At 47.2% G+C, this 27089-nt stretch overlaps 1 protein-coding gene across 3 annotated transcripts in view; it reads left to right on the forward strand.

The window, feature by feature from the left end:
- The window catches only part of LOC113885918 (trichohyalin-like), a 38227-nt gene that overhangs the window by 6245 nt on the left and 4893 nt on the right, over positions 1-27089 (forward strand). For all 3 annotated transcript variants that reach the window (XR_003509345.1, XM_027531732.1, XM_027531733.1), the window contains exon 2: positions 6603-6887. The gene's annotated coding sequence lies outside the window, so the exon portion shown is untranslated. The remainder of the gene's footprint in view (positions 1-6602; positions 6888-27089) is intronic.

Here is a 27089-nt window from a genome sequence, read left to right on the forward strand (position 1 = left end):
CGCTTTGGCTATTCGAGGTTTTTTGTATTTCCATACAAATTGTGAAATTATTTGTTCTAGCTCTGTGAAGAATACTGTTGGTAGCTTGATAGGGATTGTGTTGAATCTATAAATTGCTTTGGGTAGTATACTCATTTTCACTATATTGATTCTTCCAATCCATGAACATGGTATATTTCTCCATCTATTAGTGTCCTCTTTGATTTCTTTCACCAGTGTTTTATAGTTTTCTATATATAGGTCTTTAGTTTCTTTAGGTAGATATATTCCTAAGTATTTTATTCTTTCCATTGCAATGGTGAATGGAATTGTTTCCTTAATTTCTCTTTCTGTTTTCTCATTATTAGTGTATAGGAATGCAAGGGATTTCTGTGTGTTGATTTTATATCCTGCAACTTTACTGTAGTCATTGATTATTTCTAGTAATTTTCTGGTGGACTCTTTAGGGTTTTCTATGTAGAGGATCATGTCATCTGCAAATAGTGAGAGTTTTACTTCTTCTTTTCCAATTTGGATTCCTTTTATTTCTTTTTCTGCTCTGATTGCTGTGGCCAAAACTTCCAAAACTATGTTGAATAGTAAAGGTGAAAGTGGGCACCCTTGTCTTGTTCCTGACTTTAGAGGAAATGCTTTCAATTTTTCACCATTGAGGATAATGTTTGCTGTGGGTTTGTCATATATAGCTTTTATTATGTTGAGGTATGTTCCTTCTATTCCTGCTTTCTGGAGAGTTTTTATCATAAATGGATGTTGAATTTTGTCAAAGGCTTTCTCTGCATCTATTGAGATAATCATATGGTTTTTATTTTTCAATTTGTTAATGTGGTGTATTACATTGATTTTCGGATATTGAAGAATCCTTGCATCCCTGGGATAAAGCCCACTTGATCATGGTGTATGATCTTTTTAATGTGTTGTTGGATTCTGATGGCTAGAATTTTGTTAAGGATTTTTGCATCTAAGTTCATCAGTGATATTGGCCTGTAGTTTTCTTTTTTTGTGGGATCTTCGTCAGGTTTTGGTATTAGGGTGATGGTGGCCTCATAGAATGAGTTTGGAAGTTTACCTTCCTCTGCAATTTTCTGGAAGAGTTTGAGCAGGATAGGTGTTAGCTCTTCTCTAAATTTTTGGTAGAATTCAGCTGTGAAGCCGTCTGGACCGGGGCTTTTGTTTGCTGGAAGATTTTTGATTACAGTTTCAATTTCCATGCTTGTGATGGGTCTGTTAAGATTTTCTATTTCTTCCTGGTCCAGTTTTGGAAAGTTGTACTTTTCTAAGAATTTGTCCATTTCTTCCACGTTGTCCATTTTATTGGCATATAATTGTTGATAGTAGTCTCTTATGATCCTTTGTATTTCTGTGTTGTCTGTTGTGATCTCTCCATTTTCGTTTCTAATTTTGTTGATTTGATTTTTCTCCCTTTGTTTCTTGATGAGTCTGGCTAATGGTTTGTCAATTTTATTTATCCTTTCAAAGAACCAGCTTTTGGTTTTGTTGATTTTTGCTATGGTCTCTTTTGTTTCTTTTGCATTTATTTCTGCTCTAATTTTTAAGATTTCTTTCCTTCTACTAACCCTGGGGTTCTTCATTTCTTCCTTTTCTAGTTGCTTTAGGTGTAGAGTTAGGTTATTTATTTGACTTTTTTCTTGTTTCTTGAGGTGTGCCTGTATTGCTATGAACTTTCCCCTTAGGACTGCTTTTAAAGTGTCCCACAGGTTTTGGGTTGTTGTGTTTTCATTTTCATTTGTTTCTATGCAAATTTTGATTTCTTTTTTGATTTCTTCTGTGATTTGTTGGTTATTCAGCAGCGTGTTGTTCAGCCTCCATATGTTGGAATTTTTAATAGTTTTTCTCCTGTAATTGAGATCTAATCTTACTGCATTGTGGTCAGAAAAAATGCTTGGAATGATTTCTAGTTTTTTGAATTTACCAAGGCTAGCTTTATGGCCCAGGATGTGATCTATCCTGGAGAAGGTTCCATGTGCGCTTGAGAAAAAGGTGAAATTCATTGTTTTGGGATGAAATGACCTATAGATATCAATTAGGTCTAACTGGTCTATTGTATCGTTTAAAGTTTGTGTTTCCTTGTTAATTTTCTGTTTAGTTGATCTATCCATAGGTGTGAGTGGGGTATTAAAGTCTCCCACTATTATTGTGTTATTGTTAATTTCTCCTTTCATACTTGTTAGCATTTGTCTTACGTACTGTGGTGCTCCCGTGTTGGGTGCATATATATTTATAATTGTTATATCTTCTTCTTGGATTGATCCTTTGACCATTATGTAGTGACCTTCTGTAGGTATCTTTTTGAATTATAGTTTTCTCCAGATAGATGCCCAGGAATGGAATTACAGAATCCTATGGTAACTCTATTTTTAGTTTTCTGAGCAACCTCTATAGTGGCTGTACCAATTTATACTCCCACCAGCACCATAGGGGAGTTCCCTCTCGAGCATTTATTATTTGTAGACTTTTAGATGATGGCCTTGCTGTTTTCTCTATGAATTCTCCTGTGTGTGAGTGACTAACACAATGAACAAATCAACTGAACTGTTGTAGTGTTACTGCCGCGTACAGCAAAATGTCTCAAACCAGTTATTGTAAACGTGCGATCTTTTCTCTCATCTTAAAAACAAAACCTTTCATGGCCCCACATTCCTCTCTAGATACTGTTGCATTTTCTTTCTTCCTATGCTAGGCACAAAAGTGGCCCTCCAAAGATACATTCCTTTCCTAATCCCAGGAACCTGTGATTATCGCCCATGTGGCAGAAGAACGTACGTTACTTTATATGGTGAAAGATGTGATTAAGTTAAAGATCTTGAGAGGGGGAACTTATTCTGGATAATCTGGGTGAGCCTGATAGGCCAGCACAAGTGTCCTTATAAGAGAGAGACATAAAGAGATCAAACACAGGCAGAAGTGGAGGAGGCAATGTGACTCCAGAGGCAGAGGCTGGAGTGAGGCGGGGCTAAGCCCCAGAGGTGGGGGGCACAGCCCGGGTTCTTTGCTACAACCTCTGCAGGGAGGTGGCCTCTGCCAATTCCTTAATTTTGGACTTCTGGCCCCTAGAACTGTGAGAGAGTATGTTTCTGTCCTTTTAAGCCACTCAGTTTATCGTAATCTCTTACAGCAAGCTCTAGAAAACTAATACACTCCCTTCACAGCTAAACTCCTCCAAAAAGTTATCTATGTTACTTCTCCTCCATTCCTTATATATATATATATATTTTTTTTTTTTTTTTTAGTTTTTGTTTTGTTTTGTTTTGTGTGCGTGTGCTGAGTCTTCGCTGCTGCACGCAGTCTTTCTCTAGTTGCGCCAAGCATGGGCCACTCTAGCTGTGGTGCACAGGCTTCTCGTTGCAGCGACTTCCCTTGTTGCAGAGCACAGGCTCCAGGTGTACAGGCTCAGTAGTTGTGGTACACAGGCTTAGTTGCCCCTCAGCCCATGGAATCATCCCGAAACAGGGATTTAACCCAAATCCCCTGCACTGGCAAGTGGATTCTTCACCACTGGACTACCAGGGAAGTCCTTCTCCACTTCTTTTTATCATGTTTGTCTACACTGAACATTTTAATATATACAGAAAAGTTAATGATTGGGCTTCCCTGATAGCTCGGTTGGTAAAGAATCCGCCTGCAATGCAGGAGACCCCAGTTCAATTCCTGGGTCAGGAAGATCTCCTGGAGAAAAGATAGTCTGTCCTCTCCAGTGTTCTCAGGCTTCCCTTGTGGCTCAGCTGGTAAAGAATCCTGCATTGCTGGAGACCTGGGTTTGATCCCTGGGTTGGGAAGATCCCCGGGAGAAGGGATAAGTTTACCCACTCCAGTATTCTGACCTGGAGAATTCCATGGACTGTATGGTCCACGGGGTCACAAAGAGTCAGACATGACTGAGTCCTTCTCCATTCCTTTTTATCCAGTTTTTCTATATTGGACATTTTAATATATACAGAAAAGTTAATGATTAGAGCAATAGGCAATAGAACATTTCTAGATTCAGAAGGTACTGGTTGCCCTATTTGCCTTTTCTATATATATTTTGGGGCTTCCCAGATGGTGCAGTGGTAAAGAATTCACCTACCAGTGAAGGAGATGCAAGGATCGATGCGTGGTTCAGGAAGATCCCCTGGAATAGGAAATAGCAACCTACTCCGGGATTCTTGACTGGAGAATTCCATGGACAGGGGGCCTGGCAGGCTACAGTCCATGAGGTCACAGAGTTGAACATGACTGAGCGACTGCGCGCACACAGCACACTATGTATTTCAGTATGTATCTACTAAGAATAGAAACATTATCCTACATATTCATAATACCTAAGTAAATTAAAATTTTTTAATTTAATAAATTAAAAATTAAGAATAATTCCCTAATATCATCTAACATTCAGCCTGTATTCCAAAGTCCTTCCTTGTTCCCAAAATATACTTTATAATTTTTTTCCCTTGGCCTAGGATCCAAGCAAGGTTTATATGTTGAATGTGATTGTTAACTCTTTTAAATTTACATTAATCTCCCACTTCTTTTGTTTTTTAACAACTCTGATAACTTTTTAACTAATTTGGCCTATATTCTTTTTTTTCTTTAACATGTATTTATTTGTTTGGCTGCGTCGGGTCTTTGTTGGGTCGTGCAGGATCCCTCCTCGTGACACACTGACTCTCCAGTTGTGGTGCCTGAGCTCCAGCACGCACAGGCTCCGCAGGTTCAGTGCGCTGGGCTTAGTCGCTCTGCAGCGTGTGGGATCTTAGTTCCCTGACCAGGGATGGAACCCGCATGCCTTGCATTGCAAGGCTATTCTTTTTTTTAACTTTTTTTTTTCAGATCATTTATTTGGCTGTGCCGGGTTTGAATTGTGGCATGTGTGATCTAGTTCCCCCACCAGGGGTCGAACCCAGGCCCCCTGCACTGGGAGTGCAGACCCTTAGCCACTGGACCACAAGGGAAGTCTCTGGCCCATATTCTTATAGTTGGCCAACATTCTGGATTTATCTGATTGCGTCACTTACCCGGATCCTCTATCAGCTACAGTTCTTGTATGCTCCAAACTGAGGCTTTCGGCCCTGATTTCTTTCTCTGGAATGAGTGATAGTCGCTCAGTTGTGTCCGACTCTTTGCAACCCCCATGGACTGTAGCCCACCAGGCCTCTCCATCCATGGAATTCTCCAGACATACTGGAGAACACTGGAGTGGGTTGCCATATCCTTCTCCATCTTTCTCTGGAGCATTCATCTGAATCAGTTTCCCCTCTGTGGTTGTTTACTGTCTCTCTCCACTAGAATGTAAGCTCCAGAGGGTATCAACGTGTGTCTGTTGGGTACCTGTTCCAGTCCACTCTCTAACCAGCGCATCACAGGTACTCAGCATGTAGGTGCTGTGTGAATCAGTCCTTCACATTCACTGACTTGACTTGTCTCAATACTATTTAACACCTATTGAGAAATTGCTGGAATAATTTACGCTGTTCCTTAGAATATCTCAGATTTTTTGAAGCCTTGAATTCCTGAAAATGTCATTCCACACTTGTCTAGGCTCGCAGAGGTGTGGAATTTCCCCTAGTAATGTGAAGGCATGCCTCTTTGTTATTCATACGTCCCTGGCCACCAAGGGTCCAGATCTATTTTATGCTTGAGTCGCTGTACCCAACCAGGTGTGTGGTATATGTGGCCTGTTTTCTTCTCCTTGGATCCATTATTTCTGCTTATTTATCAGTCAGAAGTTTATTTTTTTGGCCACACCACACAAAATGTGAGATCTTAGTTCCCTGATCCCTTAGCTTAGGGATCAAGCCCTCGCCCCCTGCAGTGGAAGCACAGAGTCTTAATCACTGGACCACCCGGAAAGTCCCTGGTTGGAAGTTTATAGCTTGCTGTTTCTTGCATTCTCTAGGAACTCTGATCTCATAGTTAAGGCAATAAAATAGAGATATTGGGTGTGGACAGAGCTGTAGAGATATACTACAGAAGGCTCAAACCTATTAGTAGGATCTTCTTAGCAAATGAGGATAGCTAACATTGCCTGAATTCTTATAATAATCAAAATAATCTCGTAGGTACTGTACTGAGCACTTAACATATTCTCTGTCATCTAATCTTTCCAACAACCCTTTGAGATAAGAACTGTCAATCTCTCAGCTCTACTTAGCTAGAAACTGCCTGTGCCAGGCCCAGAGTCAAGGCAGCCTGAACCCAGACCTTCGTGGGAAACTGTTGTGCTGAATTGCTTCTGCTCTTGCTAGCTGAGCCCGACAACCTGTTCTCCTAGCCTTTCACAGCATGGTCTGCCATTTTGGCTGGGAGTCAGGGAGCAAGGTTGTGGAGCCACCTGTCCATTCATTCAATGAATGCTTGTTTTTAAAAAATTATTATTATTTTTTGGCCATGCCATGTGGCATGTGGGATCTTAGTTCCTGGACCAGGGATCGAACCTGTGCCCCCTGCAGTGGAAGAATGGAATCTTAACCACTGGACCACCAGGGAAGTCCCAGTGAATGCTTGTTGAATGAGCACTTCAGAGGCAAGTTTTTTTTTTCCCCCCCAGAGGCAAGTTTTTAAGAACATAAATGCCAAAAGACAATGATGTTTATTTTCTTTCTCAGACCTCTGCCTCCCCAAGATCAAGCACTCTGGGCCTCCTCTGGTGATACCTGAGTGTAGAGAAGCTGTTGCCCCTCTCCTAAGAGGCCTGCACCGGCACCCGGTCAAGACGGACAGTCTACTGTTATGTGAACCTCTCAGACTGCGCTTCGCAGTATACAAATTGTGAACTAAATCATCAAACTTGTTCTTTGGCTGAATTACATTTTCTCCTGGAATATGAGATGCATTCCACTGAGACCACAGAAAGAAAAAGTGAAGATCAAGACACCGTGACATCACCTTGTGTAAGTGCAGATATTTTCAATCATCTGAGTAGCTAGAACTGTATATAATATATATATTTTTTACTAAACTTAACCAAAATGTGCACATTACAGGGAATTGTGGGCTCTTGGGTGATTTTATATGTTTTTATTATTCTTTCTTTGCATTTTCCCAAAGATCCCTGTTTCTGTCTGTCTTTTTTCTTTTCCTTTTTGGCCACAAATTGCAACAGTCGGAACTTCCCTGACAGGGGTTTGAACCCACGCCCCCTGTAGTGGCAGCTTGGAGTCTTAACCACCAGACTACCAGGGAAGTCCAAGATCCCTGTTTCTAACAAGTTGTATAAAAGTGGCATTATTGTATGGCTTTTGTTCAATGCCCTCTTGGTCCCATTAGTTCATTCGGCCAACACTGAACACTCACCAACGTGCTAGTTGGAAATGCAAGAAATATAAGGGACCAGGTCTTGCCCTCAGCTTCCTGTCCATCTCATGCTGAGAGAGATGCCGCAGTAAACCAGTTGCCACACACTGAGAGAGGACTTGAAGGGACCTATGTACTCTGTCTGGTGGGGAATGCAGAGGAGGCAGGCTGGCTGGTTAGAGAGGTGATCCCAGAAGGCTTCAAGGTGATGACCACTTGGGGCTGTACTTAGCGGGGTGAGAAGGGGTTGACATTGGGTGAGAAGAGGAGAACAAACACTCTAAGCAGGAAGAATAGTGTTGCCAGTGTGTGATGACCAGAGACCACGTGACTCACTTGGGAAAAGGTGAAAAAAGTAGTTTGGTGTAGCTGGAACAGAGAGAGGGTTACAGAGACTGGGAGGAGGCGAGCTGGGGCTGGGGGGAGCCTTGCGTGCAAGAATAAGGAAACTGGCCTTTGTTCTGTAGGTGACAGGGAAAAAGACTCCAGCATGTCTTTGCTTTTCATCATTTGCTGAGCAGAGAGATTGAGTCCGCTGGGAGCAGCATGGGAGTGGGTCACAGCGGGACACTGCGTGGGTCCCTGGCACAGAGTCCCCTGCTCAGTAGTGCAGGAGGTCCGTTCACTGGATCACTGGAATGAACAGTTCAGGAGTGAGAGGACGAGATGTAAACTAAGGCACAGAAAGTGGGGATGAAAACAAGAAGGATAGGTCCTATTTGACAGAATTTGCTGATTAATTATGAATGATGGTGATGAGGGAGACACCAGGCTTACAACTAATCATCGCTGATGTCTTTCACCAAATGCCTACTTTGCAGGTAGATTCTTTGCCTGCAGTATCTCCTTTTCTCCCATAATCGCCATATGAGAGGAGTTATGTTATTATCTGCGTTTTATAGATGAGGAAGTTGGGCCCTGGAGTGGTCAAAGTGACTAGGCAGGTATATCACTTTGAATCCAAGGATGTGAACCCAAGGGAAGGGAGGAAAGCAACCACCAGGCATGGTTAATGAGTGGCAGATTCAGGCTCCCCAGATTCACAGCCAGGCTGCCCGAGGGCCATATTAGGCCACAGATGTGTACTGCTTGGCCCATAGAATATTTTTTTTCCAAACAACTTTTCAAAAGTTTTTTTTTATGTGACTAGTTTTAAAGTCTGTTGAATTTGTGGCAATACTGGTTCAGTTTTATGTTTTGATTTTTGGGGGAGGGGCCTTGTGACATGTGGGATCTGAGCTCCCTAACCAGGGATCGAACCCACATCCCCTGCATTGACAGGCAAGATCTTAACCACAGGACTGCAAGGACAGTCGCTTGGCCCATAGAATATTCTGAAAGCAGTTTTTAGAACTAATTGCTAATGTTTAAAAATAGAATTCCTATTAAAACCTGGGTTTCTGGTTTTTCCTGAAAAGTAAGAAGCTCTGGCCGCCCGGGCCCATAGAGCAACTCTTGCTGCCTGTCTGCCTTCCCTTTGGCTGTGGCCGGCGCTCTGCTGCTGACCAGAGCCCTCCAGCCTGCCTGGGTCCCTGCCCCCCTTTGCAGATGCTCAAGTTTGCTGGTTCAGTTTGACACCAGGCTGTGCCTGTTCATTTGATCTCATGTCAAGCCCAGGCCTCCAACTGATGGCCAAATACTCTTTCGAATGTTAGGGAATATAAGATAAAAACAGTAATGTGTTTTGCTTTGTTTGTTTTTTCTTTCGTGCTGTGGGAATTGAGAAAAACTAAATACCCACCCATGCTTGAGCGCCCACAAGGAGGAGGTTTACGTACAGGCCAAAGGTCAATGGTCCCAGTTCCTCGAAGCAACACCCACTAAAATGAAGTGTCAGTCACCCCTTGGAAAATGGCCAAAGTAATGGGAATTATACAAATCATGTTGTGATTTTTTTGTGTGTTTGTTTTGTAATTGATTAATTTACTTGAATTTTTTTAAGTTTTTTTTTTTTTTTTTTTTTGCTGTGGACCATTTTCAAAGTTTTTATTGAATTTGTTACAATATTGCTTCTATTTAATGTTTTGGTTTTTTGGCTGTGAGGCATGTGGGATCTCAGCTCCCCGATCAGGGATCGAACCCATTACCCACTGCTTAAGTCTTAACCACTGGACCACCAGGGAAGTCCCTGCTGGAATTTTAAGCTGTGAACTTTGAACATATTATAAGGACGTTTTTGGAGAAAATACATGTGTGTGTGTCATAGCTTACATAGCTTGGAATTCTCTGTAGAAATTCAAGTTCAGAACATTTTTTAAAGGTTTTTGCAATTTACTAAAGGTTGAAACATGTTTCTGTTCCATTTAGTTAGAATGTGAGGCACAGGATGACAAACAGGTATCTGTCCACGTTAACTATTTTGTTCCATCTAAGATGTAACAAGGGCCACGGCAGCCGCCAGTCTGGACAAATGATAGATTTTATGTTTGTGTGAGATTGTCTGCAGTTTGTAAACTGCACTTGAGACACAGGTTCAAACAGGTGCAAGGAAGAGAGAAGACAGCAGAGCTTTAGGAGTTGGGCTCCTGATCTGTGTGCTGAATGCTACCCCAGAGGGTTTTCCCCCGCGCTTGCCTGCCTGACTCAGGGACTGGAGGAAGGTGGCGGCTGCTGCTCCTGGACACGGATTTCTCAGAGGCCACTGGGCACTCCTCTGGGATGGCCACTGGGTCTCAGAGGTTCATTGTCCATCTTGCAAGGGTTATCGTGTTGTCAGACCACCCTGACCCAACTCTTAAGAGGTCTGCCCTGGGATCTTCCCCCTAGTGGGCCCAAATTAATCTTACAAGGTTTGCACTGAAGATCAATTTGGTCTCAGGAGCTATTTCTATGCTGAGTAATTAAGGCTTTCAAGGTCACCCTCTGGTGCTCCTTGGACTCTGACCCCTGCCCAGCACATTCTCCTTCCTCTCTTCCTCAGAAATTCTCCACCCCTGGTACCCCGGTGTGCACGCCCAGGGTGGGACCTGGATGTGTGTTGTGGTCAGTTCTTCCATTCTTGGCAGTATCACCTGGAATCCACCATGTTTTGTTGATATCGTATAGACAAATGCCCGTATTAGGTGGTTGGCACCATGCTGAGCCAGGGACACAACAGACAGGTGCCGCGCCCTTGGGGACAAGAGGAATACACAGCGACTCATTCACAAACAACGGGCATTTCATCACAGTGCTGAAACAACTGGCACTTTATCTCAGTCACATTATAATTGGCTCAGTGGTAAAGAATCCACCTGTCAACACAGAAGACGAAAGAGACCCAGGTTCAATTCCTGGGTCAGGAAGATCCCCTGGAGAAGGAAATGGAAACCCACTCCAGTTTTCTTGCCTGGAGATTCCCACAGAGGAGCCTGGAACGCTACAGTCCATGGGGTCATAGAGAGTCCGACACGACTGAGCACACACACATTGTAATTTCATTTCAGTAGTATCACCTATGAAGCCTAAACTCCCCCAAGGGTCCAGACAGGTTCTTGGTAAAATTCTACTACTTCTTCATTCTTTGACAAGTATTTCTTCAGCACCTATCAGGCACTATTCCAGAAGTCAGGATTGTAACTGAAAACAAAACTGACAAATATTCCTGTTCTGTTGCTTATCTTGTTGTGGAAGGAGACAGAAAACCTGTGTCCATATGTAATATGAGCTAAGAATTTCGAAGAAAAACCAAGAAGGGTAGCAGAGAGAGAATGACAGAGGGGAGTGGCTGGACTGTGTTTTTCAGAGAAAGTCGTTAGGGAAGGCCTTTCTGATGAGTTGACTCTCCAAGTCAGGCCCAGAAAGGGGTGAGAGAGAAGCGACTGATTGGAGGAAGTCCTTTTCAGGTAGGAGGCCGAGGGGACAGCGCCCCCCAGTGGTGAGCGCTCCTAGCTCGTCTGAGGAATAGGAAGTCACTGTGGGAACATCCGGGCTCCTTGGTTTCCTCCTGGGCAAGTCCATGGGCCAGTTGAGAGGCACTGATGAATCATTTACGCGGAGACATTTATGTAAACCATCAAGCCCTGTATCAAAGTTATTCTCTTTATATTGACTTCATCAAATATTTGTAGAATGTCTAAATCATCATGGATCATAATTATTTACGATTCTGCCCTTTCTTTTTTTTATTATTGAGGTGAAATCCACATAACGTATAATTAACCATTTTAAAATGTATGATCCAGTGAAATTTAGTGTCTTCACGTGATTGTGCAACCATTACCTCTATTTAGTTCTGAAATTTTTTCATCACCCTGCCCTTTCATTTGTTAAAAAAAAAAAAAATTATTTATTTGGCTGCACAGGAGTCTTCGTTGCAGCATGCAGGATCTTCAGTTGCAGCATGTGGGATCTAGTTCCCTGACCAGGGATTGAACCGGGGGCTGCTGTGTTGGGCGAGCAGAGTTTTAGCCACTGGACCAGCTGGGAAGTCTCTCATTTTTAATATTAGGTTGTCACCTCTCTTTTTTTAAATTTGTAATTAATTTATTTGACTGTGCTGGATCTTAGCTGTGGCATGGGAGATCCTGAATTTTTGTTGCTGCATGTGGGATCTTTTTTTTCCTTTTCTTTTCTTTTTCAGCTGTGTCATGCAGGATCTTTAGCTGTCCTATGTGAGATATTGTTCCCCAGCCAGGGTTCAAGCCTAGGTCCCCTGCGTTGGGAGCATGAAGTCTTAGCCACTGAACTACCAGGGGAGTCCCTGTTAGCACTCTTGAAAAAGGATTCCCGCCCCCCCCCCCACCCCCGCTCCGCCATATCTGACTGTGCCCTTTCTGGCTGGCCTTCCCCAATTCTTATGAGTCATCTATGTGTTTATTCAATAGATATTTATCACACATGTGTTGTGCTGGTAGGTACGGGTGATACGGAAGGCACACAGGTCCCCGAAGTTAGGGGACTCATAATCCAGTGGAGGATTTAGACACTAACCATAAAGAGAATCCCAGGGATGGGGGAGCCTGGTGGGCTGCCGTCTATGGGGTCGCACAGAGTCGGACACGACTGAAGCGACTTAGCAGCAGCAGGAGCAGCATAAAGTATCAGAAAATTGATTTAAATCATGATAAATGCTTTTTTTTTAAAGTGCTTCCAGAATTACACTTAAAGCATTTGTGAAGTTATTAAAGCTACCAGAAGTGAGGTGCCACTAGCTACTAGAGCTTAGAATACTATGACTAAGTGGTTTTTATGATTGTGCCCTTGGTTCAAAGACACTGGAGAGAAAGATCACCTCAGGAAAGTGACCTGGATCTTGTCAGGGCAGAGAGCAGAACGGCAGGCAGGGGTAGAACACAGTGGTACTTCATTTCCTCCTGATAACAGCCCTTTGCAAGGCCAGATATTGTTACCGACCACTCCCATTTTATAGATGTGGAAACTGAAACTTAAAAGGTCCTGCCTAAAGCCACCTGGCGGGCCGTATAGCCAATGTTTCCCTTTAGCCGGCTGTCCGGCAAAGCTGAAAAGCATTGTGTCCAGTAGAGGGCAGTCGTGCATCTGGTTGGAAGAAGGCCTGCGCGCTCTCGCCGGGTTGGTCCGTATCCACCCGGCCCAGATGGCGTGCTCCCAGACTTCCAGGAGAAGGCGCTGCTGGGCTTGCCTCGGAGTCTCCTGGCCGTACCTCCCTGGGGTCCTGCCCTCCTGCTCCCTCCCCGCCCACCCTCGCACCAAGACGCCTGACCCAGCAAGCCCTCGCACCCTCGGGCCTTCTCTTACACACTGATGTGTGCATCTGTGTTTTCCTAGATGATTGTTTCCTAATCACGCTGTGGAATAACAAATCAGTAACCCAGTCACCTCAAGTGATGAGCTAGTGGTCACCAAAACATGGGGAATAGCCCCCTGGGCAGGAGCCACAGAAAATGCTAGCGTGGTCCCCGTGGCCACGTGGTACAGCGGTGCCACCATGGTGCCACCGCTGCACGTCTGTCATGTAGGCACAATCGTGGGGTTTTTTTTTTAGGCGGGATGACCTGGCAACATTTCTACCCCACCCACAGCTAGTTTCGCTTTCCTAATGTTTTTAAAAACTACCTTCTAACTGAAGTAGGGTGGCTGAACAGGTTCCAACATTTTACTTCGCTTTTCTATGCGATCATTGAAGATTTCTTCTAGTGGGTCTTTTTCCTCCTGTCTCTGGAAGATGCCCGGGACTGTCACCTATGGCATTTGTCCAAAGTCCGGGTCCTAATAGCTTTTGGACTGCGGTTTTGGAAGAATTGCTTTTTAATCTGGAAAGTGCCAGCCTTATACAGAGCAGTAACAGGTCCTGCCAGGAATCATCAGTAGGCGGAGCTATGCTCATGTTCTGCTGACCTCTCTCTTTTTAAAGGGGAAGGGGCTGATTTGGTGGGGGAAAAAATGAAAATTGTGGATAGGTCAGTTTGGAGGATTGTTTGAACCTTTGCTTTCTTCAACGTGATAAACTCTGGTTTACCAAAAAGAGCGGGCAGTGGGAGGAAATTGAGGGGTGAAACGACTGCGAGATCCCTGCGTTCACCTACTGAGTGCAGCAGAGAAAGGCTTCTTTGAGCTGTGCTGGGGGAAGCCATATGGCATCAGCTTTTGGGACAATCTCAGTTTCTGAGGCAGAAGACCCTGGCCTTTTGCTGGGCACATCAGACTGCCACCAATTCTCAGTTCTGAAAATGTGGCCATCAGCGAGGCCTGTGAGCAGCACTGTGAAACAGTTGTTACCTGCTCAGGAATGACCTTACCCAGGCCGTAAGCTCCCTGCAGAATTCCTCCACTTCCCTTGTAATGCAAGTCTTTTGGTAATAATCACCTGCATTTGTAGGACCTTAAAGAATTTTTGATTCAACAAGACACAAATTGGTTATCAACCTGTTTTTTTTTTTCAGTTTAGGCAACAAACCTCTTCTTTGGTGATTAAAAAAAAATCAAAGATGAAAAGAAAATGGAAGATACAATGGAGATCAGTTCTAGAAAAAAAGAATTATTTGTGTCAGCAGTCCCAGCTGAGGCACGCAAACCCGGGAAGACGTACCCTTTTTTACAGGAATAGTCTTCTCTTTACCAGAGATTCATGCTTGGACTTATTTAAATATGAGACTCTTCTGGAGGATGTAAGTAGGTGGGAGGATAGAAAAACCAGAGGATAACTATCCAAAGCTGTTACCAGTGGAGGACGTCTTAAATGAAAACAAAGGGTCTGATTACCAGTGAGTCAGGAAGGGCTGAGATCTCCATTTAGAAAACCCTGACCTGTGCAGAAGTCAGGGCAGGTGCATAAAGCCAGGTGTAGCCAGGCTGGCATGATCAGTCCCACAGAAGCACCTCAAAGCAGAGGCTGTGGCCTTTTAGAGCTCCTCACTGCTGTGGGTTCTTGTTTAAAACACTTAGTGATTGTCAGACCCACGTGTTGATTGGTCAGATTTGATGCATTTATAAGGAGAACGATCCATCCGCTCCTGACCCCATCTGGTGCCAAATCAGAATGTGACGCTTCTCACCCCTCTTGCCTCTGGAAGAGGACTGAACAGGAAGAGAGAAGGCAAAAGTTTCACATGCCCAGAGGCAAACAGATGCTACAGAGATGTATTTTTTTAAAAAGAAATAAAGCGGGTTTAATCTGGGAGTTTGATCACCACTAAGAATGTGTTTCTATTTCATCATTCAGTTTCTAGTTCTGCCTTCCAGCTCAGACCTGTGTGTGCAGCAGCGTCTCTGGAAGCGCCTTCTTTCTCAGCCCGTCTCCTTGCCCCCCGGGCACAGTTCCTCACTCGCACCTGGGCTGCTACCTTCCAGGACACCCCCCTTTCCTGAGTCCTCCTGTGAATCTGCCAAAGACAGAGAGATTGGGGCAGCACTCTTGGGTGGTGCCAGGCTTCCCGAAGGTTGTGATCACCCCTCAAAAGGACTTCTGCTTGGTGATATTTCAGAAGAGTCCAGGGAGGCAGTGGCTTGGACACTGATTCAGTTGGGAGGGAGGCAGCACAGCTCTTTGATGCCTATCTAGTCCAGCTCAGTCGGCCTGGGGAAGGGCAGGTCTGTGTCTCCAGCTGCTGTGGGAGTGAGAGAGTGGCTTTGGTAACTTTTGCACCAAGAGTCCTTAGGATGTTATGAGGTTTCTCCTCAATTCCCTCATCTTAAAGTTTTTACTCACTCATGCAGCATCCACAGGATTGGGGCACCTCTTTTGTCTTCGTTATATGCGTCTTCTTTTTACAAATTACGTTTTTTAAAAACGAGTTTTATTTACTTGTTTGTTTACAATTTCTGGTTGTACCCTGCGGCATGTGGGATCTTAGTTTCTGGGCAAGTGATTGAAACCCCACCCTCTGCACTGGAAGGCAGAGTCTTAACCCCTGGACTGCCAAGCAAGTGCAGTCTTAGTTATATTCTCAAAGGAAAACTCACGAGAATGACAGAATCTGAAAAACACCGATGCAAAGAGGAGGCTCAGGCTGTTGGGTCACATCCCAGCGTCCAGCTTGGGGGCATAAGGAGAACAAATCTGCATTATCGGCCAGTGAAGCATTCCCTCTAAATAATCTTTTAAAATAAACATCATTTCCTCCTGTCATTTACTTATTCATGGCTGTGCTGGGTCTTTGTTGCTGCATGTGCTTTCTCTGGTTGCAGTGACTACTCTTTGTTTGGGTGCGTGGGCTTCTCATTGCAGTGGGCTCCGTCGTTGCGGCTCCCAGGCTCTAGACACCGGCTCAGTAGTTGGGGAGCCTGGGCTTAGTTGCTCTGCACTGGCAGGCGGATTCTTTACCACTGAGCCACCAGGGAAGCCCCCACCCAAATAATCTTCAAAAGGAGTGGAACCAAGGGCGTAAGTCAGAGTATATGTGGCGGCCCTGGTTAGGAGTCTGTCTGTCCATCTGTTAACAGATAGTTCCATGATGGGGACAGTACGCCCTGAATATTAGCAGTGCTCTGTAAAAAGAGCTGACAAGGTATTCAGCTACAGACTTGCTCTGTCTTCTTGTCCAGGCTGGCATGTGCCAGAAAGAGTGAAATATTGAAGGGGCAGCCCAAGTGTGAGTTCCGCAGAACAAACTGCCTGGAAAGGGAGAGCACCTTTAGATCCAGCGGGGCAGCGAGGCCCCAGATGAGTGACGTTACCCGAGTGTGCCTCCCTCAGGGGGAGCCCCAAGGCTGTGGCTGTTTGGGGCTCAGAGTCACGCGTGGGACAGTCCTGCTGACAGTGTGGTTTCCTGCTCTACACGTGCCCGTCAGCAGGATACCGTTGACAGGATCTGCTTACCCAATTATGGCCCATTATGCACAGTATCTTTTAAGTTCAATTAAATTAATGTTTAGAAATACCGTAGGTAGAAGAGGCCAGAAAAGCACTATAGTAAACAGTGATTACTGAGATTAGAGTGCCTGGAACTTGAGCACCTTGCGGATTTGTCGGAGTTATCCAGGACAAGTCCCCGTCTCTCCTAGGAAGCATGTAAGTTCCTGAAGGAGATCAGCGCTGATTGAGCTATTTCAGGTAGCTCAGGGCAGACTAAGGAGGGGAGGAAAGAGATAGGACATCAGAAAAACATCTCTGAATACCAGGAGTTGTTACCTCCCTCTGCAAAAACACCAGGGGCTGAATTGTTTGGGTCAGTTACACAGGTAAAAAGATAGACTGAGGCAGAATCCCTGGGCGCAGACTTTGGAGGCCACGTTCAGGGAGGAGAAGCCCACAGCCGCCTCTGACTTCACAGGTGACGTAGTTGAACCCCAGACCTCACTGTAAGATGTGGAGTCACTCCAAGTTTATAAGCTTATTAAACTCGCACGTTTGACTGTCTACACAGTCCTCCTTTAGAGAAAACACACAGAACGCTTCCAGCCACACCTTCTTAAACCACTTGGCTGACAGTTTTTTACTTCTAATTACTCTAGTGAGCGTCTCTATTATTTACAAAGTTTGGGGAAGGCGGGGGTGGGAGCGTAGAGGGGTCAAATTCAGCCCATCTTTTGGGGTCAGTCTGAACTGTCAGAGACCAGAGTAGAGGACCCGTGCCTCCCTCTCTCCATTTCTCTTTCTCTCTCTCTCTCTCAGACACATACACACACATGCACACCCTCAACTATCTGATTTGCTGTGGCCCTGGGGCCAGGGTCAGGATTTTTGAATTTGTTTACACATTTTCGTTGGCTTCCTGGTTCACCCCAAAGCTCCCCCTCCCCATTCACTTAAATTTTTTTTAAATTTATTTGGCTGCACTGGGATCTAGTTCCCTGACCAGGGATCGAACCTGGGCCCCCTGCCTTGGAAGCACGGAGTCTTAGCTACTGGATCACCAGGGATGTCCCCCCATTCACTTTTGTTTCAATAAAATGAGAAGGCTTCTTCTTCCCTTTCCTTTTTTTCTTTCTTTCCTTGGTTGTTGGCCAGATCGATGAGACACTTGTCGTAAAGTAGTTAGTTAGAAGTATTTCAGGAAAAGCACAGCCTGACTCGCTGTTGCACTTGGGTCAGTTCACGAATCTCCACAGTCCAGGCTTCCTTCTGTGGCCTCGAGGCTAGGCCGGGAGAGCAAGGAGCAGATGCTCTGGACACGGCCCCGGGTGGTACTGTGGGGTGGGTCAGCATTGCGCCTTCCTGACCTTGGCCTTGACATTCAGCCCCAGAAGTGGGATAAGTGGTGATTTGACTCCTCGTCAGGTGAGCCCTCTGCCACCCCTGCGTGACTTGCCAGGCCGCACAGTTCCCACCAGTGTTCCAGAAACGGAGGCAGAATGAGAAGATTGTTTCCTCCGATGCAGGTTGACAAGGTGTTTTTAAGGATGAGGCAGCCGGGAACCAGTGAGCCCCACTCCCTTGTGTGTAGAGGCCAGAGTTCTGGCGGGAGGGCACAGGGACACCCCTCCTTCCTGGGGGCTCTCGCTCAGCACAGCCAGTTAGGCAGCCAGGGGCCGGGGACCAGGGACCATTGAGGTAAACTGCAGGCCTCATAAGCAAGATGCTGTTGTCCCTCCCGGGCTGGTGACAGTGTGGCCTGCTACGGCGGGAGGGCGACTGCAGGGCACCTGTGCTGGGCAGGCAGCCCTCCCCACGCCAGCTCCCCCTGGGTCGTGTCTTCACTAAATCTGTAGTCTGTGACTGTCAGGCCTCTCCCAGACTACCTTCCCTCATGGGTCATGAGGAGCTGGGTTTCTTTTTTTTTTTTTAATTAATTTATTTATTTTGATTGTAGGCTAATTACTTTACAATATTGTGGTGGTTTTTTGCCATACATTTACATGAATCAGCCACGGGTGTACATGTGTACATGAATCAGCCACGGGTGTACATGCCCTGGTCCCGAACCCCTCTCCCACCTCCCCCCCCATCCCATCCTTCTGGGGGTTGTCCCAGTGCACCAGCTTTGAGGGCCCTGTCTCATACATCGAACTTGGACTGGTTATCTGTTTCACATATGGTAATATACATGTTTCAAGCTATCCTCTCAAATCATTCCATACTCGCCTTCTCCCACAGAGTCCAAAAGTCTGTTCTTCATATCTATGTCTCTTTTGCTGTCTCACATATAGGGTCATTGTTACCATCTTCCTAAATTCTATATATATATGTTAATATACTGTATTGGTCTTTTTCTTTCTGGCTTACTTCACTCTGTATAATAGGCTCCAGTTTCATCCGCCTCATTAGAACTGATTCAAATGTGTTCTTTTTTAATAGCTGAGTAATACTCCATTGTGTATATGTACCACAGCTTTCTTATCCATTCTTCTGCTGATAGACATCTAGGTTGCTTCCATGTCCTGGCTATTATAAACAGCGCTTCGATGAACATTGGGGTACACGTGTCTCTTTCAATTCTGGTTTCCTCGGTGTGTATGCCCAGCAGTGGGATTGCTGTGTCGTATGGCAGTTATATTTCCTGTTTTTTAAGGAATCTCCACACTGTTCTCCACAGTGGATGTACTAATTTGCCTTCCCACCAACAGTGTAAGAGGGTTCCCTAATCTCCATACCCTCTCCAGCATTTATTGTTTGTAGACTTTTATGATAGCAGCCATTCTGACCAGCACGAGATGGTACCTCATTGTGGTTTTGATTTGCATTTCTCTGATAATGAGTGATGTTGAACATCTTTTCTTGTGTTTGTTAGCCATCTCTATGTCTTCTTTGGAGAAATGTCTGTTTAGTTCTTTGGCCCATTTTTTGATTGGGTCATTTAAGGAGCTGGGTTTCTTATGAGGATTCAATCCGCATCCCCAGAGGAGGAACCACTGAGCCCAGGACAGCCTCAGGAGCTGTCCTCGGGAGCCTCAGGAGAGCCCCAAGGACACAGGAATCTTCTGGCGACAGTGGGGGTCGGGGGGTTTGTAGAAGTGAGCCCAGAGTCCAGTGGGAGCTCATTAAACCCTGTTGAGAGGAACCTGGCAGTTGTTTGAAGAAAGGGAGACAGAGCAGATGGTGGAGCTGGAGGGCCACAGAAGGAGAGGTTTCGTTATGTTAGTTAATTAGACTCACTAGAAAGGACTAGAACATTCACTGGGTGGCCAAAAGGAGTTCTTAGCAGAAAAAAATGGCTAACTTCTGCCCTGGGGATTGAGAAAGTTGTGATGGGCCAATGCCTTAGAAAGGAGGCAGACAAAGAATCCCCACCAAGTGGTTAGAAATAAGTGCTCTCACTGCTGAAGTGAAGTGAAAGTCGCTCAGTCATGTCGGACTCTCTGCAACCCCATGGCCTATACGGTCCATGGAATTCTCTAGGCCAGAATACTGGAGTGGGTAGCCTTTCCCTTCTCCAGGGGATCTTCCCAACCCAGGAACTGAACCCTGGTCTCCCACATTGCAGGCAGATTCTTTATCAGGTGAGCCACACAAGGGAAGCCCTTCACTCCTGAGCCAGGGTTCAATCCCTAGTCTGGGAGCCGGTCATGAGTGGATGTCTCCTGTGTTTCTGCCAACAAAATGTGCCATTTTGATGTCAAGTAATACTTAAGTGTTTTTGTGTGCATGTGTGTGGTTGTCTGCTGAGCAGTTCTGAGTTTTAAGAAAATGTTGGTGAAGTCCGCAACCCACAGTTCCCATCGCCGAGGTTCCACCCAGGCCATGCTCAGGGAGATGGGGCCCTTGCTCCCAGCCCCTCGCCTTGGAGCACATCCTTCTGTCAGGACCCTCCCTCCAGGAGAGCTGGGCTCCGACCCTGGCGCATGAGGCAGGGGGAGGCGCAGGAGAGTCCTCTCCTCTGTAGGGTCGTTGCCACCAGTCCTTGAAGGCTTTGCACTGAACCAAGATGACATAGGGTTGACACCATGCGCCAAGAGCGCTTGCTTGCCTCGAGTTACAGGAGCAGAGAGAAAGGCTTAGTTCCGGTTGGCACCATCAGCCTCAGTCAGAGGGTGACGAGAGCCTCAGAGGCTGGCTGGATGTCTGCATGTCACTCTGCTCACTTGGACAAAGGGACTGGCTCTCTGGGAATTAGAAGCACAACTGGGGCTTTGACTATTAAAGATAAAATTGGCGAGGACACGATACGGAAACCCAGGTTGCCGTTTTAACCTCAAACTCCTTCCTCTAGAGAATAAGCACAGCCCACGGCTGGGACCACAGGCTGAGCCACTTTGCTGGTGGCAGGGAGTGCTCAGGGCTCAGGTTACCAGGCAGCTGGTGGGTCACCTTTGTATGCAGAGAACAACCCGTTTTCACTTGTGCAAAACACTGACCCACTTCTCTGTGTTTGTTCTTGCGGCTGCTCCTGTCTCGGGATCTCTGTGGCCAGAAATCCACCCCTTCTCTCAGGGAAGGGGAGCTAAGCTGGGAGGGACTGGACACTTCGGAGCAGAGTGCTCCGTGGGCTGCTTGGAGAGAATGGCCCAGACGCAGGCCAGACCCTTGGTTACAGCACCCGTCTGTGTCCCCTGGGGAAGGGATATGGCCGAGTTGGCATCAGCCTTCTAGCCATGCCTTGTTCGCAGCTTGGAGCCAACTTGGTTCCCTCTTTCATGGGAGATAAGGCGAGAATAGATTTGTTTGTCCAGGTGCAACCTGTCCAACAGCTGTCATGGGCACAGGAGTGTCTTCAGGGTGTAGTGTCAGATCCAGGCCCCCCTGACATCTCTATTTTCGATCTGGGTGTGCGCTAAACAGCGGGTTGATTCAAAACTGGGAGGTGTCGGGAAACCCCTTGGGCAGGAGATTTCGAAATGAGATTCAGATTAGAAAAAAACACAGTGGGGTGAGGTTCTCAGGAATGAAGGAGACCAGGAGAAACTCCGTCCTGGCACTTGGCTGGATAGCGGGGACAAACAAAAGGCCTAGAAGAGCCTAGAACAGGAGGGAGGCCGCCGAGCTGAGCAGGAGTGCAGGACGGTCCTCGCCGGTCTCTCCCCGCTGCTTCCGCCTCGGAGGCAAGAGGCTGTGACTGTTCACCAGGCGAAACCGCACAGCCGAGCGGAGCTTTCAGTCTAGGCATGTCGGCACCAGCAAAGCCTGGATACATCAAGGCTCCCGCAGATCAGATCGGGGAGGGGCCTGGGGGCCAGGAAGTAGGGCTGGCAAGAGTATCATGAGAAAAAGTCAGAGAAGGATTTGAAATGACTTGTTGGATAATTGAGGAAGGGACTAGTGAGGGGGCGAGGAGAAATGCGCATGAACCCTCAGGCTTGGTGGACCCGGGGAAGGGGCACCCACCCCCCACTGACCAGTGGCTGCCTGCACAGCCTCAGCACACAGTTGTCCTCTGTGCTGTGGCTCAGGCATTGGGTGACTCCGAGGATCTGTGACCTGAAGAGCACAGGTGAAGGTGCTGGCTGAACCCAGAACCAGAGAGAGGTGGACAAGGGGAGAAGGGGGTACTGAGCATCGAGGAGAGGTGGACAAGGGGAGAAGGGGGGTACTGAGCATCGAGGAGAGGTGGACAAGGGGAGAAGGGGGGTACTGAGCATCGAGGAGAGGTGGACAAGGGGAGAAGGGGGGTACTGAGCATCGAGGAGAGGTGGACAAGGGGAGAAGGGGGGGTACTGAGCATCGAGGAGAGGTGGACAAGGGGAGAAGGGGGGGTACTGAGCATCGAGGAGAGGTGGACAAGGGGAGAAGGGGGGTACTGAACATCGAGGAGAGGTGGACAAGGGGAGAAGGGGGGGTACTGAGCATCGAGGAGAGGTGGACAAGGGGAGAAGGGGGGTACTGAGCATCGAGGAGAGGTGGACAAGGGGAGAAGGGGGGTACTGAGCATCGAGGAGAGGTGGACAAGGGGAGAAGGAGGGGTACTGAGCATCGAGGAGAGGTGGACAAGGGGAGAAGGGGGAGTACTGAGCATCGAGGAGAGGTGGACAAGGGGAGGGGGGGGGTACTGAGCATCGAGGAGAGGAGGACAAGGGGAGAAGGAGGGGTACTGAGCATCGAGGAGAGGAGGACAAGGGGAGAAGGGGGGGTACTGAGCATCGAGGAGAGGTGGACAAGGGGAGAAGGAGGGGTACTGAGCATCGAGGAGAGGTGGACAAGGGGAGAAGGGGGGGTACTGAGCATCGAGGAGAGGAGCAGCAACCAAAATGGCCCCAAAGAAGAAAAGGGCGTGAACAGAAAGAAAGGCATCCTAATAGGAGCTGAAAAACAAGGAAAGAAGCGTGAAGATGAAGCACCTCATTTGGAGGACTTGGGGAGGCACAGTCAAGAAGGAGTCTCCAGGGACCTCCCTGGTGGTCCCATGGCTAAGACTCTGCGCTCCCAAGGCAGGAGGCCTGGGTTCGATCCCTGGTCGGGGAACTATGATTCCACACGCTGCAGCTAAGACTCGCCACAGCCAAATAAATAAAAATGAATACTGAAAACAAGACTAAGTCTCCAAACATGGTCAGTATTAGAAAGCTTGTCAGCAGTAAATCCCCTTCTTCTGGTGGGATGAAGAAAGTGGTGCTCTTTGGGGATGTTTGAGGCCACCCTGCATGAAAGCTGTGAGGCGTTGTAGGAGCCAGCTCCCTGGTTCTGAACAAGAGGGGCTTGTGATTCACGGGCGTGCCCGCCATCTCCACCCACAAGCCATGGCTTCCCCCATCTCATGCAGGGTGGGGACCCATCTAACTGGAGCCGCCACCCAGCCTCTCCCAGTCTCCTTAGATGACGAGTGTGGCATCCTTGGTCCACCCGCCTCAGCCCCCAAGCATTTTGCCCGAACATCAGTAAACAACTCTAGGTGAAGGGGACCAAAGATCTTTTGCATTTTCATCCATCTCCTCCTTTCCACCACCAGCACCAGACTACCAGGGAGTTCTTATCACTTATTACAAATTCTTTCCTCAAAGAGTAGCCAGTGAATGCCTGCACACTTTCCTTCAGGCTCATTTTATTTTTATTTTTACGTGCTATGACCGGACCGGGAAATCCAAGAGTTCTCCTGAGCCACATAGGGACACTTGCCCCTCAGTTCCCGCATGTCCAGCGCAGCCCTGACGGCAGCAGCTGGCCAGCTTTCTTGCTCTGGCTCAACCGGAGGTGAACGTTATAACTACAACAGCTAACATTTGTTTAGGGCTTTTGTTGGGGTGGGGTGCTCATTGCAAGGCAGTTGGGTTCTTAGTTCCCCAACCAGGGATCCAATCCACGCTCTCTACAGTGGAGAGTCTTAACCACTGGACCACCAGGAAGTCCAGTGGGGCTTTGTACCTTGAAAAGAAAATAATCATCTTATTTGGTCTTTAACAATATCCTACATTACTGTTACTTGCACTTTCTAGACATTGATTTTCAGAAAGATAAAGTGGCTTCCTTTGTGTCAAATGGTGGACCTGGGATCCACTCACGTTCTTTACCTCCAAATCCTCTGTACCTTCCATCCAAGGTCGTGGGCCCCTGGGGGCTTCAGAGCAGCTTCAGAGTTGGGATTCCTGGACCCCTTTCCTGACCCCCAGCTGACCTTGGGCCTCAGCCTTCCTCCCCCTATTCCCACCCTACCCCAGCTCTGTGATGACCAAGCGGGAGAAGCTGTCCACTTCTTGGGGATGAGTGTATACAGAAAGCAACAATTCTTACATCTCCTCTGCCAAGGACCCTTTCAGAGTCACCAAGAAGGTTTCTTTTCATTACAAAAGCGATATGGGATCATTGTAGAAAAGTACCAAGTATAGACAGACAATCGGAAGAAAACAAAAATCCTAGTCCCACCCCTGAGGAATAACTTAGTGTCGTGAAGGTCACGGTGTCTGGTCTTCCATAGCTTTGCTGATGTGTACGTCAGCCTATCTGTGTTTACAAAAATGGAAGGTGCACCTACCCGTAACACTGATTTTTAAACTTTATATATTGTAAACATTTTCCCTTTAGTAAATTCTTTCATAACATCGTATTTAATGGATACACAACATTTCGTTATAATTTTTGATGGTAACCTAGGGGTAAACATTTGGATTTTTCCTGCTTTTTCATTGAAATAATCAGTTTTATGATAGACTTCTATATCTGATTTTAATTTTAATTTTTCTTTACTTGATTATGAATGAAGTTTATTTTTTACATGATTTTTATCACTTGAAGCTCTTTCATAAACAGCTCCTGCGTATTATTTCCCAGTTTTCAGTAGTCTGTATTTTCTTTTTCTTGTTGATATGCATGGATTCTTTATTTTAGGGCTAAAATTTTATCTGTGAAACTCATTTTGACACCACATCTTTTTTCTTTTCTTCTTTATTTTTTTTTAAATTATGTATTTATCTTTGGCTGCGCTGGGTCTTCGTTGCTTTGCTCAGGCTCTCTCTAATTGCCGTGAGTAGGGACGGAGGAGCCTGGTGGGCTGCAGTCCATGGGGTCGCGAAGAGTCAGACACGACTGAGCAACTTCACTTTCACTTTTCAATTTCATGTATTGGAGAAGGAAATGGCAGCCCACTCTGGTGTTCTTGCCTGGAGAATCCCAGGGACAGGAGAGCCTGGTGGGCTGCCGTCGATGGGGTCTCACAGAGTCGGACACGACTGAAGCAACTTAGCAGCAGCAGCAGGGGCTACTCTGCGTTGCTTCTCATTGCAGTGGCTTCTCTTGTTTCCGAGCACAGGCTCTAAGCACACAGGCTTCAGTACTTGTAGCACGAGGGCTCCGTAGTTATGGTGCACGGGCCTAGTTACTTTGTGGTTTGTGGAATCTTCCTGGGCCAGGGAGGGAACCTGTCCCCTGCATTGGCATTGGCAAGTGGATTCTTATACACTGTAGCAGCAGGGAAACCCCTTTCTCTTTTTTTTTTTTTTTTGCCACACTGTGCCTGCAGGATCTTAGTTCCCTGACCAGGGGTTTGAACCTGCACCCCCTGCAGTGGAAGGGCAGAGTCTTAACCATCGGACCACCAGGGAAATCCTCTCGACACCACATCTTCATGCACCATTTTGAGTGTGGGAATGTATGGATTTCCCCCACATCTCCCAACCAGGCCATAGATGCTCTTTCTCCTCTGCTGTCTCTTTAACAAATTCCCCAGCAACAGACCAAACTTTGTAGAGGACTCCACCTCCAGTGCCCACCCCCAGAAGCACCCTGGCCTCCTTAGGGAAGGCCATTCCTCTTTGCCTGGGCACCAAGCCCCCGTCCCTCCACCCCCAACTTCCAGGACATCACCACCTCCTCCTCTTTCACAGGCTGCTTCCTGTGGGTGATGGTGGGCCCCTCAGAGGTTCCATCAGAAAACCCGGCCGTGAACTTCTCAGAAGCCTGGAGGATGGTGGAGAAGAAGACTATGTCGGGGTATTAGCATCAGGGTCCGGCAGGGCAGGCTGTACTGATTGGGTCTGTCGGGGCAGGAACAGAGAGCCTGACTCTCCGAGGGCCCCTCTTGCTTCTGAGCCAGCCTGGGGCCGCCAGCCTGCCCTCCTCTTCCTGAGTCTCTGGCTGGCCCGCTCCTTTGCCCTGTGATTACTGCTGCAGGTTCTGCCTCTGGCAGAAGGGACGGGAGTCCTGCCAGTTCTCCTGGCCAGCTTCACCAACTCACCTGCGCGTGGGGAGGGGGAGGTGCCCGGGCCTGTTGCCTGGAGTCCTGGGGGAGGCCTGGAGGAGCGGGCTGGACTGGACAGGCCAAGGGGGTGAGGAAAGGATGAGTTTCTTACAGGCCAAGATCACTACCTGGTAATCTGGGTCTGCAGGGAGAAGGTCAGGGCAGGCGTGGGGGCAGGTGCTGGAGCTCCCTTCAGAGTTCCTGCCGGTTTGGAACATCCTGGTTCCCAAGCATCTCCCTGCCTGTCCTTCCTCTGGGTTTGGAATATCTGAAGATGGCTGTGGCTGGAGCTAGACCCCGACACCCTTGGCCCCTTTCTGTCACCGAGGACCTTTGGGCTTAGGAGTTTCTGGGACCCTCTTTTCTTATATTTTCATGCATTTCACGCATAGGAATACAGTGTGACACCCATCAGTGAGAGTCTGGGAGGCTCCAGCCAGGTGCCTGCACAGTGGTGGCTCTGCAGGGTAGCCACTGTGAACTTGGCCTCCTGTTAGTGCTTCTAGGCATCACTTTCCCAATGGCAACCCGCTCCAGTATTCTTGCCCAAAAAACCCCATGGACAGAAGAGCCTGGCAGGCTACAGTCCATGGGGTTGCAGAGAGTCAGACGTGACTGAGCACGAAGGTGCTGTTTCTCATCTGGAGAGTCCAGACCTTGGGGCTAGGGCACAAATCACCAGACAGGCAGTCGTGGGGGCTCATTCGTGTCAGGGTTTCTCCCACCTTTCTCTTTCCCCAGCTCTGCTGACATGGGGTCACCCCTTCCTGCTCCCTGGCTCTTATGCTCTAGTGCGGCTCCCCCAGGGCAAGGTGAACCCCGGGGTGCAGGGACCGCATCCCCCTGCACCCCCAGGGCCTCAGCACAGGGCTCGGCACAGAGTAGGTGCTCATGGAGAGGAAAGGTTCTCCCACCGCCTGA

Source organism: Bos indicus x Bos taurus, chromosome 29 (genome assembly GCF_003369695.1).
Source record: "Bos indicus x Bos taurus breed Angus x Brahman F1 hybrid chromosome 29, Bos_hybrid_MaternalHap_v2.0, whole genome shotgun sequence".
NCBI lineage: Eukaryota > Metazoa > Chordata > Mammalia > Artiodactyla > Bovidae > Bos > Bos indicus x Bos taurus.